This window comes from Dermacentor andersoni, chromosome 5 (assembly GCF_023375885.2).
Source record: "Dermacentor andersoni chromosome 5, qqDerAnde1_hic_scaffold, whole genome shotgun sequence".
Classification (NCBI taxonomy): domain Eukaryota; kingdom Metazoa; phylum Arthropoda; class Arachnida; order Ixodida; family Ixodidae; genus Dermacentor; species Dermacentor andersoni.
The window spans coordinates 32,789,909-32,812,793 of NC_092818.1; positions in this window are offsets into that span (position 1 = coordinate 32,789,909).

Genomic DNA, 22,885 nt, shown 5'->3' on the forward strand with positions numbered 1-22,885 from the left:
AATTGGGATCGGCCTAGATTCGCGTAAATAAGGTAGTCACCTAACGCAATGTGTGTAATGAATCTAGGGTAAATGCTCTATAAAAAATTACATGTTTTTGATGAGAGAGAGAGAGTAAAACATCTTTATTATTAATATTTGAATGGCGAGAGCAGTGTGGGAGGACTGCTCTCGCCATTCAAATATTATTAATAAAGATGTTTTACTCTCTCTCTCTCTCTCGTCAAAAACATGTAATTTTTATAGAGCATTTACCCTCGATTCATTACACATTGCGTTAGGTGACTACCGTATTTACTCGAATCTGACAAGCGATGGTGATTATTTTTTGACACATGTCGATCTTTGTTTGCTAATGTGGAAAACCTCAATCACGTCCTTCTCAGCTCTGTCAGGGCTTTTTGCAACTAACCTTACGTGCTGGCTGGAATATAGGGAAACACCCATGGCTCATATGTGCAGCCAGATGGCTACTGTAGTTATTCTTCATGCAAGTTCTGGGTTCACCCTCTCCCTCATTGAAACACTGATAATGGTTATGGTTACTAATACTCCTTTCCATCCAAGAGCAAAATCAGCTTGTAGTTGGTGCTGGTCCGGTTGATAGGTCTTTCTCCTTGTTTTTTCATGCTATCATACTTCTAAGAATAAATATTCTTGCATACTATTGCTGAAAGCTGGGAGAGTTGGTTATTGGCATTAGGAAACAGTTACTAGACTATAAGATGAAACACATGAAATGCACAAGATGAGCATTGCACATGAACTTGTTTTAGTATATGCGTGCGATTATATGCATGCATGAAAGGCTCACATTTGCAGCAAGAGTTGACTATACGCGACATATAAGATACATTACTCATTCTATTTTGCGTGTACCATACATCTTTTTCAAGTAATCAATTTTTCTATTTGAGATTTCAATAGAAGGTGTGCTGTTGCATTTATCGGTTTGTCTGGGAAGGCCCTTATATATCAGTGTACACTTTTAGCCTTATATCTTCTGAGTATTTGTGCTGTTGTATTTTGCCATGTATTGATATCTTTTACAATGTCCTGCAAGTTTTTCAGACCTTGCTAACCTGCGCAGAATGCTCAACCTGTCTTTGGGGCACCTTTGAGTGCATTTAATGCCTTCAGCGGAAAGTGTTACGTAGGATAAACCAGTATTTGTGTTCATGGCAGGCTGCAGGAGCATCGTGCACAGATGTAGGTGGTAACAGCATGTGGATATCTCGCAAAACATTGCAAAAGATGCCAAAATGTGCCAAAATTTGACTGTACACATGCACTTTGCAAATATAAGGCAGGGAAGTGCACATTTGCATACTAGGCCGTTTCCATCCAAGAAACCAATAACTGCATTAACAAACCTTCTACAGGGGTCTTGAATAAAGAAGTTGGTTACTTGAACAATATGATGTATGACATGGGTGCATCATGAATCACAGTTTATATGTCGTGTATTGTGAAATTTCCTGCAAATGTGTCGTTTTTATTTATGTAGTCTTTGTTCAGTGAGGTCATTTCATTTCCCGCACCCATTCTCTGCATATCATGTTGGTATTTTGTTTTGTCTTAGAACTGTAATTATGTTTCATAAAACCTTACATTGCTAAAATTTGACTTTGGGGCAGTTTGGTCTTTTCATCCACGTACTTGTTTTTGTCATTTCCCTTACCATGTAAGCATTTTTCTGGAACACTTGCAGTATTTCGTCATGCTCCTGCGTTTAGAAGCCAGATGTCTGTCTCTGAGTAGCCCAAACCACTTGAAGCATGCAAATCTGATGCATCCTCGATGGAACTCCATAGTGAACGTATTGCTAAAATATTTTTCAGGGGATGAAGCACTTCTGTAACTGCCGAGTTTTGCAGCAATACAGAAGCAGAATGCTTGCATCTGTGTAATCTGTATTTAACTTTCTTTGTATCATCTTTTATCTGACTGTCTGTCAGCATGGTAACATTGCATATTGTCTTCTTTCTTAGCATTCATAGGTTCCAAATCGCTCCTATGTTTTTGTCCTCACATTTTCTGCAATATCCTTCACCAGAAGGACAACTACCAGTTCACCTGATTTACCACTTTTACAGGCAACCAATTAACCATAATAGTAGTGTAATGCCCATTGCTTAAATGCTCCTAAACAATTTTGCACATCTGAAAGTTTCTTGAATTCATGCAAGCAGGTGCTGTTTATAATATGGCTGAATGCTCATGTGATTGGTTTTTCAGGCCAATGTGAAAGAAAAACCCCAGTACCTGTGTCGCTTTATGATGTTGACCTGTATTTATTATTACGTTGGTAAACTGTGTGCACTCTGAAGATATGCGCATTACTGCTGGTGTTTTGTATAATCTGTGTATAATAAGACAACACCTTGTATTATCAAGAACACATTCATTTTATTAGTTTTTTAATGTGTTGTCATTTACTTTCATTGTCAGTACTGCTAGGCATCCTAATACCTAATTAAAGAGCTTCTGCAGATATAGAGTTGATTCGATATTTCAGAAACTTTTAATCATGCAGCTATAGGTTCTTTTAATGATAAGCTCTTTCTTCAATACAAAATAGTGGTTCCTAAATTGGTTATTCGTACCTACAAACCACCCTAGCTAGATGAAAATACTTTTCAGAAACTGCTCGAAGGTCTATTATATTTAATCAAGTCAGATAAGAAGATACTCTTTGCAGATGCCTTCTGGTCGTTCATAGAAACACTTGTTTCTAGCTTTGTCAGTGCCGTAATGTTTCAGCCTTAGTCTACAAGATAACGATGCTCACACGATGTGAAATTTTCACGAAGTATTCTGTGTGTGCGTTCTGCAACATAAAAGGAAGAGGTCTGAACACTGGCCAAAACAGTTTAAAATAGTTATTTGCATTTTGGCTCCCCCTGGGAGTCTTGTTCACAAGGCTCCCGTGATGGAGCCAAAACGTAAATAACTATTTTAAGCCATATTGGTCGGTGTCTGGACCTCTTCCTTTTAGTATGCATAATCCCGACCAGACAGGCTTTTGTCATACTCTCGACTTCATCCAGTCTGCAACTGTACAATGCGTTCGTGTTGTCCACTTCTCTGCTCTTGTGTCCTGTCTGCACACCTCACCTTTCTTTTGCATAATGAATCCTTAGTAACTAGATCAGCTTTCTGTCCTAAGGTACAATGGGCTGTAATTTTTCCTAAAATCTGAGGTGGCCAAGATACACTTGTCGTGGTAGCATTGAATGGCCCAGCACAGTTGAATAATTCGTGATGCTGTGTTTAAATATTCATGTCGTGTCAGTTTGCAATACAATAAGTACATAATCTATTTACGTTTGGTTTTTCAGGATGCTCCCTATCATGCACTGCCATCTCAACAGTACCATGGCTTTTTGTGTGGATTCCTTCCATTTTGAATGCCACCACTGCTTGCACAGCATCACAGCCTGCCTGCCTTGATCTTGCGGAAGAAGAAAATACAAAATGCCTATTTTTTGAAATGCTTGCATGGCTCCACGCAAGACACCACCTGCCGTCGGGGTGTTAGGGCTTTTTGCAGAGAAAATGCTTGTAATAATGCCTTGTGTGTGCCCTAGTGGCTAAATGTTGGCCTCTTTGCCTGTGTAAAAATTTCACACTTATGGAAAATGTTAAGGGTTCCTGTATTATTGTTATTACTTACAGGTTCCTGTTAAGGATTCCTGTATTGGAAATTTTTATTTCATTATAAAACTAAAAATTATAGTTGAATTGCTGCTTTGTGTGATATGCAATATTGAGCCGGAGGTGGTCAGCAGAGGTCGAACAAGCGTTATATCAGGTGGAGAAATTTTTTTGAGCAGGGGGCTTCTTCGTTAGGGTAACAACTGTTTTCCTTGGCATTATTTATATAGTTCACTTTTCTCCACTTCATGGATATCCAGCAAAATGACTGAGTGCGTAGGGCGGGTGAGGCAAGTTTAAATGTTCAACATGGAGATTTAGTTAGGATAGCAAGGTGTGTAGAAGGAGGGGGGTTTGGCAGGTTGCTGACACCGATTTCTATGAGTGATCTTGTTGTTTGTGTCAATGTCGGTTATATAATGCGAGGCGTCTTCTGAGGCAAGAAACTTTGAAAAAGCTCCTTATAATTGTGGAAATTCAGTACGTGCCCCCTGGGGCTACCATGGGTGTGTCACTGTGGCCATTGGTTATCACTTGGGGCCACTGGGTAGATGCAGCTCTTCAATGAACGTTTTTGACACAAACTTGTGTATGTACACTGGGTGCGTGCCACTGCATGTGTGCCACTCTTTAATGGACCTCTTTGATGCTGACTTAGGTCATGGGGCATCACAACAAGAACCTACGTAGTGGCGTCTGTGTATGCATGTAGGTGAGCTGAAATTGTTTGCTTGGATTTTCTTTCCCTGACGACTAGTCCCCTTGTTGAATTTACTTCAGCCTGAGGTATCACCTGTTTGACTACCGTGATCACATTATGCCCCATTTTGCTGCGAACTTGTCATGTTCTCTAGCTGGCAAGCTTGAATTTCAGGTACTGCACAGTGCTAAGGAAATTGACTCAGAGTGGGTGGTGCAACCTCGCATTTTCTTTGCAGCTGCGTGTTACATGAGAGAATAAGTTGTATGTAGATGTCTATTAGAAAAAGCATAGGTATTCAAAAGTACTTTCATTATGTTCTAGGTGATTGGTGCTGTCTGGCCTCCTTTGCAACATTTTTTGTAGCATGCTTGTTTACGTGAAAAAACAAATGTGGCACGTTCTAATGCCTGCAAGGACTGCCCAGTAGCTGCTGTTTTGAGGCACTCAATTTCAGTCTTGGCTGCACTTGTGGATTTTCAACTGCACTGAAGCTTGCAATATGCTTGAATTTCCTGCCAAACTGGTTTGCTTGTTTGTATCCAAATTATTGAATTATTTCACTTTCATTATGCTAATAGTCATTGATTGTAATATCATGCTGGCACATTTGATTCTGGAACTGTAATAAATTTCCAGACATTTTATTGCTTTGTCATAATTTTGGCACCTCGTTAGACACAATCTACTAAACACACACAAAACTCCCTTGAACCTCGTGAAATTCCCAAAAGGCGCATAATGAACTCCCGGACCTACCTGTAAAAGCTCTAATAAAGAGCTAAAATGCACTCCCAAAACATCTATTTAAACCTCCCTTAATAAAACAGCTCCCTAAAGCTGTAAAAATTAACTCCCAAACATTCTCTTATATATTCCCATAAAAAGCAAAAATTCAACTCTCAAAATTAACCCTAATTGCTCCCTTAAGCAAAGCTCCCAAAATATGGGAACAGTTGCTCCCATGTCTACACCTAAGCACTCCTACAAGGAGCAAAATAATTTCCCAAAGGTCTCCTTCAACACTCCCTTAAGAAGCCAAACGTTTCCGAAAATGTACGTAAGGACTCCCATCGCTTCTCCTATAAATTCCCATAAGCAGCAAAATAAAATACCCATGTCAACTTCTAAAAGCTCCCAAAGCTCCTCATAAAAACTTCCATAGTGCTGGTGTCCAAAAGAGGAATAAAAAACTCCCAACGTTCCCCATAAAGACTCCTGCAACCGCCCAGGGGTTGGTGTTTAAAGGAGAATTCAAAAACTCCCATAATTCCCCATAAAACCACCAAACACAAGGGTGTGAAAAAAAACTCCGTTCGAAGGGAGGATATTGTCCTCCCTTAAGGGCTTGAGTTATGCAACGAGGTCAAAACTCCATAAAAGGGTCAAACCTGTTTACAGGGTAGCGTAAATGCATTCCAGCTAGCAATGTGAACAAACAAGTTCTTCATATATCGCATTCTTTGTAATGACGGAACCGATCTAATCAATGAATCGCAATTGAAGACGTTTTTCAGCTTCGACAGCATTTTCTTAACGAACAGTACAGAATACCAGATTACACGCATAATGTAATAACGCGTGACTGGCGGGAAGAGCAGAGGTTGTAAATATGACCCTGATGAAGACACCACCTTGCTGGGTTTTCTGCCATTCAATTGAATATATACCGTTGCATCCACGTCTCGATAAGTAGCGTAAATGTATTCCAGCTACCAACGTGAATACACAAGTTCTTCATATATCGCATTCTTTGCAATGATGGAAGCGACCCAAATCAATGAATGGCAATTGAAGACTCTTTTCAGCTCCGACAGCATTTTCTTAACAAACAGTAGAGAATAGCAGATTACACGCATACAGGAATTACGCGTGACTGGCGGGAAGAGCAGGGGTTGTAAATATAACCCTCATCAAGACACCACTTTGCTTGGTTTTAAGCCATTCAATTGAATATATGCCGATGCATCCACGTCTCGATAAGTAGCGTAAGTGTATTCCAGCTACCAATGTTAATACACACGTTCTTCACATATCGCATTCTTTGTAATGACGGAAGCAACCCTAATCAATGAATCGCAACTGAAGACTTTTTTCAGCTTCGACAGCGGTTTGTTAACGAACATTATTGAATGCCTGATTACACGCATGCTGGAAATACGCGTAACTGGCGGGAAGAGGAGGGTTTGTAAATATAACCCTGACCATGACCCCACTTTGCTTTGTTTTAAGCCATTCAATTGAATATATGCCGTTGCATCCACGTCTCGATAAGTAGCGTAAGTGTATTCCAGCTACTAATGTTAATACACAAGTTCTTCATATATCGCATTCTTTGTAATGAAGGAAGCAACCCTAATCAATGTATCGCAAATGAAGAATTTTTGCAGCTCCGACAGCAATTTTGTAACGAACAGTGTAGAATACCAGATTACACGCATACTGGAATTACGCGTGACTGGCTTGAAGAACAGGGGTTGTAAATATAACCGTGACCAAGACCCCACTTTGCTTGGTTTTAAGTCATTCAATTGGATATATGCCGTTGCATCCACGTCTCGATAGGTAGCGTAAATGTATTCCCGCTACGAATGTGAATATCAAGGTCTTCATATATCGCATTCATTGTAATGACGGAAGCGACCCAAATCAATGAATCGCAACTGAAGACTTTTTTCAAATTCGACAGCAGTTTGTTAACGAACAGTAGAGAATACGACATTACACGCGTCCTGGAATTACGTGTGACTGGCTTGAAGAGCAGGAGTTCTGAATATATCCCTGACCAAGACCCCGCTATGCTTGGTTTTAGGCCATTCAATTGAATATATACCGTTGCATCCACGTCTTGATAAGTAGCGTAAATGCATTCCAGCTAGCAATGTGAATACACAAGTTCTTCATATATCGCATTATCTGTAATGACGGATGCGACCCTAATCAATGAATCGCAACTGAAGACTTCTTTCAGCTTCTACAGCATTTTCTTAACGAACTGTAGAGAATACCAGATTACACGCATACTGGAAATACGCGTGACTGGCTTGAACAGCAGGGGTAATAAATGTAACCCTGACCAAGACCCCAATTTGCTTGGTTTTAAGCCATTCAATTGAATATATGCCGTTGCATGCACGTCTCGATAAGTAGCGTAAATGCATTCCAGCTAGCAATGTGAACAAACAAGTTCTTCATATATCGCATTCTTTGTAATGACGGAAGCGATCTAATCAATGAATCGCAACTGAAGACTTTTTTCAGCTTCGACAGCATTTTCTTAACGAACAGTAGAGAATAACAGATTATACGCATAATTTAATTACGTGTGACTGGCTTGAAGAGCAGGGGTTGTAAATATATCCCTGACCAAGACCCCGCTATGCTTGGTTTCATGCCATTCAATTGAATATATACCGTTGCATCCACGTCTCGATAAGTAGCGTAAATGTATTCCAGCTACCAACGTGAATACACAAGTTTTTCATATATCGCATTCTTTGTAATGATGGAAGCGACCCAAATCAATGAATCGCAATTGAAGACTTCTTTCAGCTCCGACAGCAGTTTGTTAACGAACATTAGTGAATGCCAGATTACACGCATGCTGGAATTACGCGTAACTGGCGGGAAGAGGAGGGGTTGTAAATATAACCCTGACCAAGACCCCACTTTGCTTGGTTTTAAGCCTTTCAATTGAATATATGCCGTTGCATCCACGTCTCGATAAGTAGCGTAAGTGTATTCCAGCTACCAATATTAATACACAAGTTCTTCATATATCGCATTCTTTGTAATGACGGAAGCAACCCTAATCAATGAATCACAACTGAAGACATTTTTCACCTCCTACAGCATTTTCTTAACGAACAGTAAAGAATACCAGATTACACACAAACTGGCATTACCCGTGACTGGCTTGATGAGCAGGGGTTGTAAATATAACCCTGACCAAGACCCCACTTTGCTTGGTTTTTAGCCATTTAATTGAATAAAAGCCGATGCATCCACGCCTCAATAAGTAGCGTATGTGTATTCCAGCTACCAATGTTAATACACAAGTTCTTCATATATCGCATTCTTTGTAATGACGGAAGCAACCCTAATCAATGTATCGCAACTGAAGAATTTTTTCAGCTTCGACAGCATTTTGTTAACGAACATTGGTGAATGCCACATTACACGCATACTGGAATTAGGCGTGACTGGCGGGAATAATACATACGTACATGGCCCCGCTGGCAGTCCAGCGGGGCCATGTACGTGACCCGATGACGTCATTATCGGCAGCGAATGAGCAAGTGACAACCGGGACCCTTCACGCTATAAAAGAGAAGCGGATCATCGCATCGTTGCAGTCCAGCGGGGCCCTTGAACGGCGCTGACGGAAAGAAACACTCCGTCTCTTTTTTAGGCAATCCGTAGGCCCTGCACGGGAACGAGATGCGGCACGGCAAGGAGCAACGAAAGATGCGGTGATCATCGTGACCCGATGACGTCATTATCGGCAGCGAATGAGCAAGTGACAACCGGGACCCTTCACGCTATAAAAGAGAAGCGGATCATCGCATCGTTGCACTCCAGCGGGGCCCTTGAACGGCGCTGACGGAAAGAAACGCTCTGTCTCTTTTTTAGGCAATCCGTAGGCCCTGCACGGGAACGAGATGCGGCACGGCAAGGAGCAACAAAAGATGCGGTGATCATCGTGACCCGATGACGTCATTATCGGCAGCGAATGAGCAAGTGACAACCGGGACCCTTCACGCTATAAAAGAGAAGCGGATCATCGCATCGTTGCAGTCCAGCGGGGCCCTTGAATGGCGCTGACGGAAAGAAACGCTCTGTCTCTTTTTTAGGCAATCCGTAGGCCCTGCACGGGAACGAGATGCGGCACGGCAAGGAGCAAAGAAAGATGCGGTGATCATCGTGACCCGATGACGTCATTATCGGCAGCGAATGAGCAAGTGACAACCGGGACCCTTCACGCTATAAAAGAGAAGCGGATCATCGCATCGTTGCAGTCCAGCGGGGCCCTTGAACGGCGCTGACGGAAAGAAACGCTCTGTCTCTTTTTTAGGTATGAACTCTGAATTTTGTTTATCTCGCTTGTTTTAATCAAAGGGGCGTTGCTGGACTGTACTTCTGCTTTGTTTGTACTGTTGTTTCGCTCTTTGACATTGCTGACGCAAGTGAAATGGAAAACAACCCTGATTGTCTTGTGTTCATGAAGGCTCTTACATCCCATGGAATGTTATGTGGTCTATGCCATAATAAGTACCATATAGGTAAATGCGCAGGAGTAACTAAAACTGCCTATAAAAGCATGAGCGACTCTGACATTGATTCTTGGACATGTCAGACTTGCAAAGCGGCCGACACCCGGGTTCGCAAGATAGCGCATGAACAGCATAAAAACGAGAATGAAAAGGCAGTGATGAAAGAGCCCTCATTGAACGATGTCATGGCTTCAATTGAGTCACTGTCGTCGAAGTTCAGCGATATGATGGAACGCCTAGCAAAATTAGAAAAAACTGCTGAAACACAAATGCTGAAACCTAATGACACATTGTTTAAACTGGAGGAACAGCATAAGCAAATTGTAGGAATGGAGGGTTCACTGGAACACATTTCTTCGCAGTGCGACACGCTACTAAAAGCGATTCAAACACAAAAGGAAGAGATTAAAAATCTACAGACGACAACCGTGAACCTAGGTGCGAAATCAGACAGTCTGGCAGATGAGGTCGCGCAGATCAAACTAACGATTCAAAGCCTAGAAGAGTACTCTCGGAGAAGTTATATGGAAATTCACGGAATACCTCAGTCAAACAATGAAAACCTCAGAGATATCTTGAACAATTGTGCTGCCAAATTGGGTCTGACTAAGCCAATGGACGGACAACTAGAGGCAATTCACAGAATTAGAGTTCGGACAGGGGCAACTCCGCCTATACTGGTTAGGTTCTCTAACAGTTCAATTAGAGATGCATGGCTAGCCAAGAAACATCAGCTAAAGTCCGATAAAATCTTCATTAATGAAAACCTGACATCATATGCAAGGAAGTTGTTGTTTATGGCTAAGAATGCAGCTAAAGAAAAGTCGTACAAGTTCGCGTGGGTGAAGAATGGCAAAGTATTCGTAAGGAAACAAGAAGGAGCCGGTGTTATCAGAATTGATAATGAAGCGAGTTTATCTAAAATGACGTAGGCATGGAAGTAGAATCTAACACAATTAAAGACTGGGTAAATTACCGCCAGAGATACACCTGCGAGGAAGGAAAAACTGCATGTCTTGATCTGATTCATAATAATGTCAGAAGCATACACAAACATTGGGATCTATTAGAGCTTTATTTGGAGCCATATAAAGACTCCTTAGATGTGATTATCCTGACCGAAGTGAATGTAGACGAAACCAATGCTACGTTATATCAAATAAAAGATTTTGAACAATTTTCGGTATGCCGTCACGAGAGAAAAGGAGGAGGTGTTATAATATACGTTAGAAACAATTGGCTATGCGAAAAACTGACCATAACTATCAAAGAAGCAGAGATGCTGCTGTTATCAGTCGAATGTGCACGTGCATCATTCAGAATCTGCGCTATCTACAGGCCACCAGACAGAAATATAGGCATACTTTTGGGGGAACTGCAGTATCTCCTAATGACAGTAGAGAAGAAAGATAACATAATTCTAGTAGGTGATCTCAACATAGATACTTCTTCTACTACAAAAAATTATGTCAGCGACTATTTGACTCTCATTTCAAGTTACGGCTTGGAAAATAACATCACAGAAATTACACGAGAAGAATTCTTAGGGAACAAACTTACCACGTCATGTATTGACCACATACTAACGCGTCTTTCTAGCATGCAACCTGTAACAAGTATTGTAAAAGAAAAAGTTGCTGACCATTATTTCATTGCTCTCACAATATTTAGTGAAGACTTAACGAATTCACGTGCGGAAACTAAACAGGAATTTCACATCTTCGATAACCAGAAGATTGATAGATTAATTAAGGAATATCATTGGGAGTCCTTATTAACACTAAATCACTTACAAGCATACGAGAAGCTAACTGGCATATTTAAATCAATTTATGATAAAAGCCGAAAGATAATTACTACGAAAAAAAGTTAAATCGAGAAACCATGGATTACTAATGAAATTAAAGAGTTAAGTTACATCAAAGAAAAGCTGTGGCGCCGAAGTAGGGCTAATCAATCAGACGTGCAGTTAAGAGAAGAATTTAGGCAAACAAGAAATAAGCTAACAGCTTCACTAAGGCTAGCAAGGAATAAATACTACAGTGATAGGCTGAACGAGTGTAAATCTAATTTGACAAAATCGTGGAACATAGCAAACTCCCTAACAGGCAGACAAACGAAACGCAACATAGACGAAACCATAAGAAACAATTTCCCCAGAAGACAAATGGATGAAATAGCAAACGAATTTAATAACTGCTTTGCTAATACTGTTCAGAAACTTAAGGAAAATTCCCCTAGGGGTACAGGCGACATATCAGTCAAATCAAACGTGAACTCTGCATACTTGAGCGAGGTAACTGTTCTAGATATTTGGGATGCAATAAGGGCTTTTTCCATTACTAGAATGCCAGGGTATGATGGGATAAGATTTCATGAGATATTTTTCAACTTTGCTTGTTTGAAGAGTGTGCTGCTGTATATTTACTCTGAAGTTTTTAGGACGGGTCAGATTCCCAACGCAATGAAAATAGCTATGATTAGGCCAATTTACAAAAACGGCAAAAGACAACAGTGCGAAAACTACAGACCTATAGCAATCTTGCCGACATTGTCGTGTGTTCTAGAAAAGCTTATGCACAAGAACATGGTTTCCGTTTGCGATAAGTTTCATCTGTTGTCTAATTCACAGTATGGGTTTCGTTGCAAGAAAAGCACAAACACTACTAGAGGACTTTGCAGACATAGTTAACAGTGAAATACATAAAAATAAGATAGTAATTGGTCTTTTTTTTAGATCTGAAGAAAGCTTTCGACACGCTAGATCACGATATACTCCTTGATAAATTAGCTCAAATAGGATTCCGCGGGCCTTTCATAGAGGTTTTTAAAGACTACTTCAAAAATCGTTATCAGGTCATTCGAATTCAAAATATAGACAGCGAGTTAATACACATAAAGCATGGAGTCCCACAAGGATCCGTACTAGGCCCGTTACTGTTTAATTTGTATGTGAACGATTTAGCCCATCTAGCGCTAAACTCAAAGATATACCAATTTGCGGATGATACTGCTTTAATATTACCCCATGACAATGTTAATGAATGCGTTACTTTGATACAGGACGATATATACAAAATAATGGCATGGTTTGAGGACAACTGCGTATTTGTGAACAAAGCAAAAACACAGGTAATCTGCTTTCACAGCCCGCACAAAAAAGTGCAGCTAACTGCACATCTATACCTGCATAGTGAATACTGCATTGGATGTTCTTGCCAAAGTATGCAGTATGCCACAAAAATAAAGTACCTTGGTGTTATTTTCGATGAATAATTCTCATTTGTCCATCACATACAATATGTAGCTAAAAGACTCCGAGCAGTATGTGCAGTCATGTACAAAATCAGATCAGTATGTGACGTTCGGTTAAGAAAACTCACATATAAAGCTCTAGGGGAAACCATATTACGATATGGCATTACGATCTACGGACTTGCTTCGCCATATAGGCTAAATGTGTTAAATAGAATAATACAAAAAATAACGAATAATATAGCATACGGAACAAACAGCAATTCCACCAGCCACAGTGAGCTGATGGCAGAGCATAGTATATTTGATGTTAAGCAACTTTTCTCTCCGTGATACTTACGAAGCATTATTTTGATGAATCATTTAAAACAAAAAACGTCAAAACCCGCAATCTGCGCAAAACTGAAACATTAGTTCGGGCTAAAGCATTCACGAACTACGGTAAAAGAACCCGATCGTTTTATATACCGTTCTACTACAATAAAACAGAAGTCCCCACAGTATCATCATTCAGGAAAAAAAAAGATTTTGTGCGTCACACGGTTCTGACAAGTGACTGGGAATAGCAGAAGTTAAATATGTGGCAGGAATTTTCTGCTGAACTTTCGCTAGCAATTGTATAAGACAGACTAGAGTATTGTGTTCTTTCTATGTGTATTTTGTTCTTTTTTTACATTCCAATAGTGTTTGATGATTGCTACTTTTACAACACATTGACTTCTATATATGATGAAATATAGAGATGTGCTGTACATTTATTTTGCTGCTGTAATCCCGTACCAATATGTATTTGCTTAAACTATGGCTCGTGCAGTAACAAATACAAAAAAATTAGACGAGCGATGAAGGAACAGGGTGAGGGCATGGAAGTGAGAAGGGTTCGAAAATGTGTCCCTGTGTTGCGCCTTGTTGAAGGTAAATACACAGTGGAACGCATAAAAGCATCAGTGCTTTCGCGGACTACAGGTTACTATTTGTGGTGCATACAAGAAATTTAATTTGCTATTGTACATTTATTTTCTCCCTTCCTATTGTTCCTCTGTTCGTAGAGCACAAGACTGTGCGATTTGGGCCAGAGCACTGCTAAGTCCCGCCCAAAAGCGTCATTGCTTTGGCGGGCTGAGAGAAAAATATTTGACTGTATGTTTTATGTCCTAAAAAAGAATAAAGAAGAATAAAAGAAAGAAGAGTGGGGGTTGTAAATATAACCCTGACCAAGACCCCACTTTGCTCGGTTTTAGGCCATTCAATTGAATATATGCCGTTGCATCCACGTCTCGATAAGTAGCGTAAATGTATTCCAGCTAGCAATGTCAATGAACAAGTTCTTCATATATCGCATTCTTTGTAATGTCGGAAGCGATCCTAATCAATGAATCGCAACTGAAGACTTTTTTCATGTTCGACAGCATTTACTTAACGAACACTAGCGAATACCAGACTACACGCACAATGTAATAACGCGTGACTGGCGGGAAGAGCAGGGGTTGTAAATAAAGCCCTGATCAAGGCCCCACTTTCTTGGTAGTAAGCCATTCAATTGAATATATAACGTTACATCCACGTCTCGATAAGTAGCTTAAATGTATTCCAGCTACCAATGTGAATACACAAGTTCTTCATATAATGCATTCTTTGTAAAGACGGAAGCGACCCTAATCAATCAATCCCAACTAAAGACTTTTCGCAGCTCCGACAGCATTTTTGTAACGAACAGTGCAGAATACCAGATTACACGCATACAGGAATTATGCGTGACTGGGGGGAAGAGCAGGGGTTGTAAATATAACCCTGACCAAGACCCCACTTTACTTGGTTTTAAGCCATTCAACTGAATATATGCCGTAGCTTCCACGTCTCGATAAGTAGCGTAAATTCATTCCAGCTACCAATGTGAATACACAAGTTTTTCATATATCGCATTCCTTGTAAAGACGCAAGCGACCGTAATAAATGAATCCCAACTGAATACTTTTTTCAGCTTCGACAGCAGTTTGTTAACGCAAAGTATAGAATAGCAGATTATACGCATACTGGAATTACGCCTGACTGGCGGGAAGAGCAGGGGTTGTAAATATAACCCTCATCAAGACACCACTTTGCTTGGTTTTAAGCCATTCAATTGAATATATACCGTTGCATTCAGGTCTCGATAAGTAGCGTAAATGTATTCCAGCTACCAATGTGAATACACAAGTTCTTCATATATCGCATTCCTTGTAAAGACGCAAGCGACCCTAATCAATGAATCCCAACTGAATACTTTTTTCAGCTTCGACAGCAGTTTGTTAACGAAAATTATAGAATAGCAGATTATACGCATACTGGAATTACGCCTGACTGGCGGGAAGAGCAGGGGTTGTAAATATAACCCTCATCAAGACACCACTGTACTTGGTTTTAAGCCATTCAATTGAATATATACCGTTGCATCCACGTCTCGATAAGTAGCGTAAATGTATTCCCGCTACCAATGTGAATATCAAGGTCTTCATATATCGCATTCATTGTAATGACGGAAGCGACCCTAATCAATGAATCGCAACAGAAGACTTTTTTCAGCTTCGACAGCATTTTCTTAATGAACAGTAGAGATACCAGATTACACGCATACTGGAATTACGCGTGACTGGCTTGAAGAGCAGGGGTAATAAATATAACCCTGAACAAGACCCCACTTTGCTTGGTTTTTAGCCATTCAATTGAATATATGCCGTTGCATCCACGTCTCGATAGGTAGCGTAAATGTTTTCCAGCTACCAATGTTAATACACAAGTTCTTCATATATCGCATTCTTTGTAATGACGGAAGCAACCCTAATCAATGAATCGCAACTGAAGACTTTTTTCAGGTTCGACAGCGGTTTGTTAACGAACATTAGTGAATGCCAGATTACACGCATGCTGGAATTACGCGTAACTGGCGGGAAGAGGAGGGGTTGTAAATATAACCCTGACCATGACCCCACTTTGCTTTGTTTTAAGCCATTCAATTGAATATATGCCGTTGCATCCACGTCTCGATAAGTAGCGTAAATGCATTCCAGCTAGCAATGTGAATAAACAAGTTCTTCATATATCGCATTCTTTGTAATGACGGAAGCGACCCTAATCAATGAATCGCAACTGAATACTTTTTTCAGCTTCGACAGCCGTTTGTTAACGAACAGTAGAGAATACCAGATTACACCCATACAGGAATTACGCGTGACTGGCGGGAAGAGGAGGGGTTGTAAACATAACCCTGACCAAAACCCGATTTGCTTGGTTTTAAGCCATTCAGTTGAATATATGCCATTGCATCCATGTCTCGATAAGTAGCGTAAATGCATTCCAGCTACCAATGTGAATACACAAGTTCTTCATATATCGCATTCCTTGTAAAGACGCAAGCGACCCTAATCAATTAATCCCAACTGAATACTTTTTTCAGCTTCGACAGCACTTTGTTAACGAACAGTAGAGAATACCAGATTATACGCATACAGGAATTACGCGTGACTGGCGGGAAGAGCAGGGGTTGTAAATATAACCCTGACCAAGACCCCACTTTGCTTGGTTTTAAGCCATTCAAATGAATATATGCCGTTGCATCCACGTCTCGATAAGTAGCGTAAATGTATTCCAGCTTCCAATGTGAATACACAAGTTCTTCATATATCGCATTCTTTGTAAAGACGGATGCGACCCTAATCAATGAATCACAACAGAAGACTTTTTTCAGCCCTGATAGGATTTTCTTAACGAACAGTAGAGAATACCAGATCCCACGCATACTGGAATTACGCATGACTGGCTTGTAGAGCAGGGGTTGTAAATATAACCCTTACCAAGACCCCACTTTGCTTGGTTTTAAGCCATTCAATTGAACATATGCTGTTGCATCCACGTCTCGATAAGTATCGTAAATGTATTCCAGCTAGCAATGTCAATGAACAAGTTCTTTATATATCACATTCTTTGTAATGTCGGAAGTGATCCTAATCAATAAATCGCAACAGGAGACTTTTATCAGGTTCGACAGCATTTTCTTAACGAACAGCAGCGAATACCAGACTACACGCACACTGTAATAACGCGTGACTGGCGGGAAGAGCAGGGGTTCCCTATTGAAAATCCCAGCATTGCCCATCATGAATTTTATGCTGGGCATGATGTAAAATGTGCTGGGCATGATGGAAAACATGGTGGTGATGGTGGAATTCATCGTGGGTATAATGGGTGGATGGTGGGTACAGTGGTAGATGGTGGGATGTATTGGTGGGATACATACTGGGTGACTTGTCTCAATGGTGGGCGGGCTGGGTGAATGGTGGGTGTAGTGGGTGGATGATGGGATGACTACTGGGTGACCTGTGTAAATGGTGGGTGAATGCTGGGCGTGCTGGGAGGATGGTGGGTACATACTGGGTGAACTGTGGGAATGGTGGGTGAATGATGGATGTGCTGGGTGAATACTCCATGTATGTACTGGGTGAAATGTAAATGGTGGGTAAATGGTGTGCATGCTGGGTGAATGGTGGGTTTACTCGGTGGTTCGTGAAACACATAGTGAAGAAAAATTTTGCTTTATAGTACGATTTCTACAGCTTGATTGCTATGATATTTCAACCCCACTAGAGGCATTTTACTGTCAAGCAGGAACAGGACACTTATTGAAGGCGAAGAAGACAAAATTAATCACAATGTGACGTCATGTCCCACTTTAAAAACACAACCTGATCAATATTTCATTAAAAATTGAGAGACCTCTTTAAGGAAAATGTAAATTTATTAGTACAAAAAAAGAAAAGTATAGAAAAAATACCTTGTCAACCGGGATTCGAACTTGGGACCTAAGGATCACGAGCCTAGCATCTTACCACTGCACCACGGCGCTTTTTTTTTTTTTTTCTTTATTGCCGACTTCAACACGTCAGTTTACAAAATCAGTCCGCGCGAAGAACACAACACGTATGCTAAAAATACGTCACCCTCACTTGGGGTTACGTGATGAGATTAAAATTCACGCATGTGTAGCAAAGCTTCCATTCTTGGAAGCCACTCAGGCACTGGGTCTTGTATCTTGTATCCTTCAATAGCTCTGCTAACAGATTCACAAAAATACTGTCTTATCGGCCTGGCATCAATGTCTGCGTGGCTGACCGCCATCCTGGATCGCCAAATACTGTGCAGGCCCAATATCATAATCATGTCAAAAGGAACCCCGTCTTCACTCTCGACGGGTAGAAATCTAATTCCGAAAGCATCAACCGGTAAGTCTTTTTTAATCGTGCATTGGAGAATGTCCCAAAAGAAAAGGGCTTCCCAACAATCTAAGAAAACATGTTCAATAGTTTCCGGCTTCCGGCATATGAAACAATGATTTCCCCAAGGCACAAAGAAACCCTTCGCTTCCAAATACGTCTTGACTTCAAGAGTGTTCGTATGGAGCTTAAAGAAGAAACTTTTAACTCCGCCTGGTACAGTCATTCTTTTCACACGTTTTAGAACTGACTGCCATGGACCTGCACAGTACAACGACCTGTACAACGGTACCGGAAGAAAGACCTCACACAGGTCCTTATAAAGTTTCTTTCGCGACACCACTGACAAATATTCAAACGAAAATCGCACTTGCAAGACGCGACATGCCATGTACACCTCTTTAAGAAAGCCAAAAATGCTCCCTTGCATACTCTCCGAACTAACAACCAAATTTGGCAAAACCCTGCCCAACCTAACCTGACACACAGTTCGCAAAAAGGGGTCATTCGTGTCACGAAAAAACATAAATCGGTTAACCAACTGGCGCAGATATAGATGGGCCAAACCTAGTCCTCCAGAGCGGACGCGGTGAAACAGATTGGTGCGTCGTGTCCGCTCCCAAGTGCTTCCCCACACAAAAACCGCAAATACACGGTGCAGCTTCTGCACATTGACGCGAGAACAATGAATTGCTTGCAAGACATACCACAGCTTGGTTACAAAAAAAAGGTTACAAATTGTGGCACGCGCGAAAATAGACCAGCTGAAGCCTTTGAGCCTGTCGGCCTTCTCACGCATTTCAGCAACTTGGCATTTCCAATATGGCTCACTGTCGCGGTAATTCTCCAGCGGCACTCCTAAATATTTTACTGGGGTTGCTGTCCAAGTCATGTTTGCGAAATTCGTTGGGGTTAAGGGCCAGTCGCCGTGCCAGAACCCCAAACACTTAGCCCAGTTCACAGCACTCCCGCTCACAGAACAAAAGTCTTTCACAATTTGAACCACAACACGAACGCTTTCGTAGTCAGCACAGAATACGGCAATGTCATCGGCATACGCGAGAATGCGGACCTCCGCCGCATGCAAACGAAAACCATGAACGCTGTTGCTTTCAATAACGCTCAAACAAAAAGGTTCAATATACAAACAAAAAAGCAATGGTGACAGGGGGCAACCCTGACGCACAGAGCGTTGCACTTGGATGCGCGCTCCCACCCCCTTATTTACTAACAACCGCGTCGTGCATCCTCTGTACGCCATGGCTACGCCTTGGCAGATGACTGATCCGACATTAACGTGCTCTAAAACAGAGAACAAGAGGTCATGCGGCACCCTGTCGAAGGCTTTCTCTAGATCGAGCTGGAGCATTGCGATGCTTTCATGCAAAGCGTCGCAACACTCGAGCACGGACCGGGCTGTGTGTATGTTGGTATATATGGTGCGACCTTTGATACCACAGGTCTGATGTGGTCCCACTAATTCTTGCATCACGGCTTGGAGTCTTTTAGCCAGAATTTTCATGAAGATCTTGTAGTCTACATTAGTCAGGGATATGGGTCGGTAAGCGGTAACCTGTCGCAGTCTAGCTTCATCTTCGCTTTTTGGTATTAAAATTGTATGGGATGTTAAAAATGAAGGAGGAAGCATATCCTTGTCATAAGCCTCATTAAACAGTGTAGCCAAAACCGGTGCTAAATCATCTTTGAATGCCTTATAAAGCGGTGCTACTAGCCCGTCTGGTCCTGGGGACTTTCCCGGGTTGAGGTCTTCTATGGCTTTCCGCACTTCTTCTGTTGAAATGGGCAGTTCTAGCCGCTCTTTCGTATCATCACTAAGCCGCGGCATTAAAGAGAGGAAACGGGTCTTGAAGTCTTCGGTTCTTACTTTGGTGTAACCAAAGAGCCCGCTGTAGTATTCATAAAAGGCCCTTTCTATATTTCCTTTGTCTACGAAGATTACACCGTTCCACTCTATTTTTGGTATGTCATTCTTGCGGGCGTGCCTTTTTTCCAAGCCGAAAGCACGTTTTGTGGGCATTTCGCCCGCTAACAGCCGCTGTGCCCTCGCCCTCACGATCGCTCCTCGATATCGCTCCGTATCTATTGCCTCTAGTTTCTGCTTGACGGTGCGCATTTCTTCGGTGCAAGTGCCTGGCTGCTTTCCTTCTTGCTTTATCAAAAACTTTAGGTCATCTCTCAACGTGTTTTCCTGCAGCCTTTGCTTTTGCTTTATAGCGCACGATCGTTCAATTGCCATCATTTTCATTGCCTGCTTAAATCTTTCCCACTTCGCTCCCAGAAGTTCGTTGTCCGCCATTGGCAGTTCGTGTATCGCCGACGTAACGCGATCCACGAAGATATCATCGTTTAGAAGCTTCTCATTAAGTTTCCAGTTTTCCCACACAAATTTGCTTTTCGTTCCTTTTCTTTTACCTACATGGAAGACAACAAGACAATGGTCACTGAACGGCACTGGTTGTACGCTGTATTCGCCGCAGTACGGTATCAGTTCAACAGATACGTACGCCCGATCCAGACGCGCGTGACTCGTTCCTTGGAAATGGGTAAACCGAACGCCAGAGCCACATCCGAGACAATCACCAACATCCTCTAGATGACAGCGATCAATTATGTCACTTAAACAGGCAGTACTCGCATCTCGGTAGGGCGTCGCACTGGTTTTGTCTCGTGCCATGCTTACGCAGTTGAAATCGCCAAGTAAGACAAGCAGACGGTCTGTGTCACAATGGTTGCCGACTATCTCAAAAAGGTTTCGCCTCTCTTCCGTGTTAGTGTGTGCGTAGATACAGATAATACGCAATTCCAAACCAGCAAGTGTGATGTCACAGACAATCCATCGACCGAAAACGCAAGTCACAACTCTTTCCACAATCGCTCCCAGAGACTGGCGAATCAACAGCATGCAACCTGCCGAGGTACCCACGGCATGAGACACGCAAACATCATACCGACTACTGAACGAGAGCACCATTCTGTCGGTCTGGTCTTGACTCTCGATTTTGGTCTCTTGTATCGCTACAATATCCAATTCCTGCTCAGTCACGAGTCTCAGCAGCTGATTTTGCCTCCTCCTGGATTGTACTGCCGCCGCTGCCAACCGGAGAAGGACTGAAAACAATGGTTGTTCTTCACTGCGACACCGCTGGAAGGCCTTACAGGATAGAAGATTTCCGCCAGCCGATGAAAGAAGCCGGCGTCATTGAACAGGTGGGCGGTATTGGAGCGTACCAGATGTCGCACGTCTGGTTAGTCAACTTCCGTAGTGAAGAAGCCAAGAAAAAGTTGCTCGACATCGGGCATATTGTTGTTAAAGGGAAGACTTGCGTTGTCTTTGACCCTGAAAGGCAGGAAGTGCGGCTGAAGGTGCATTGGTGTGCCTTCAACGTCAGCAACGAAACTCTGAGGCGGGCGTTCGCCGAGTACGGCGAAGTGAAAGAAGTTTCGAGCGATAGATGGAAGACCGGCGGGTTTGAAAACGCCGACTCGACTACTCGTGTTGTGCGGCTGGTTCTTCGAGAAGGTGTAAGCCTCGAGCGCATACCCCATCAGCTGCGTATCGGGAACGGTACAGTATTAGTCGTCGTGCCCGGGCGTGCGCCGATATGTCTCCGCTGCCGCAACACAGGCCACATTAGGCGGGACTGCAAGGTGCCCAAGTGCAGCGAGTGCCACGCCTTCGGGCATGAAGAGGCTGAATGCACGAAGTCATACGCCCGCGCCGCAACTCGAGGAACATTCGGCGATAATAGTGAGCTGCACATGGACGAGGATGAAGCTGAGCAAGCTGCCTCCAACCCAGTGGTCGAGAGCCCAACGGCCGCAGCGCTGAGCGATAAAAAGGAAGGCGCCATGCCAGGGACTCGTGAGTCAGCGCCCAGCACCCCCAAGTCGGCAACCACGAGCATGGATACCAATTCACCGCAAGATATTCCACGCCCTTCTGAAAAAAGCAACGAGGAACCCATGGAGTCTGACCCTGCGGCTGCGAAACGACGCCACGACGATGTCAGTGCAATGAGCCAGGAGCAACGACTGCGTCTCCTAGAACGCCAGTGGGGCGTAGGCGAAGGGAAAAAGCAGCGTGTCACCAGCGGGCTACGATCGTCGTCGCTTCCTCGCGACGACAACCCGAAGACCTAATAATGGAGGGACGGCACTACACGGCGCGGCGTTGTGCGCATGAAGGTAAGCGCCGTACTGGCGGCCTGGTCTTGCTTAACGATGGCGGCATTTGAAAGACACCTCGTAGTAGCCACGCTTACTGCACCACGGCGCATTTGTGTTTCTGCGTACATTTTGGCTATGTCGACAGTAAAAACCGCTGTCTGCGTTGCTGTTTACATTTGTATTTTAAAAGCCAAGATGCGGTTCCCTCCACCGCGTCAGCTGCCACATCTCTAGAAGAGCACAAGTGTTGTTACCATCGACAGGTAGTAGTACATCGTGGAGTGATAGAACATCGATTTTGCTGTACGATATGCATATTGAATAAGAAATTCAGAAATTGACAACGGTGACCGGGGACATTGTTAGGGTTGTTACTGCTAATTTCGACAGTTGTCTCTCGCTCTTTACACTTTTGAGCGCGCACATAATTCGTGTGCTCAACGCAAAATAGCTACATGAACACTCGTGGATGAGTCTTCATTCTGACAGCATACTGGCTTCTCACGGCAGCGCTGTACCAGATTAATGAGACCCGAGCGAGACAGGTTTTCACGCAACTTTGTGGA